The sequence below is a fragment of the Dendrobium catenatum genome, unplaced genomic scaffold, assembly GCF_001605985.2.
Source record: "Dendrobium catenatum unplaced genomic scaffold, ASM160598v2 fragScaff_scaffold_1058, whole genome shotgun sequence".
NCBI classification, from domain to species: domain Eukaryota; kingdom Viridiplantae; phylum Streptophyta; class Magnoliopsida; order Asparagales; family Orchidaceae; genus Dendrobium; species Dendrobium catenatum.
The window spans coordinates 714,187-714,437 of NW_021319520.1; positions in this window are offsets into that span (position 1 = coordinate 714,187).

The following is a 251-nucleotide window of genomic DNA, read 5'->3' on the forward strand; positions in this document are numbered from 1 at the left end:
CTTAGCTTGATGTACATCTTATGGAGTACATTACATGATGTAAATACAAAGAGCTATTATTGACATATTCGCTTTGTTGGAAGGACTGTAGTCGGCGGGCGATGGAAGTCAGGAGCACCGTAGTCAGCTGGCGACGGAGGTCGGAAGGACTGTAGTCAGCGGGCGACGTAAGTCAGGAGGACAGTAGTCGGCGGGCGACGAAGGTCAGAAAGACTGTAGTCAGCGGGCGACATAAGACAGGAGGACCGCAG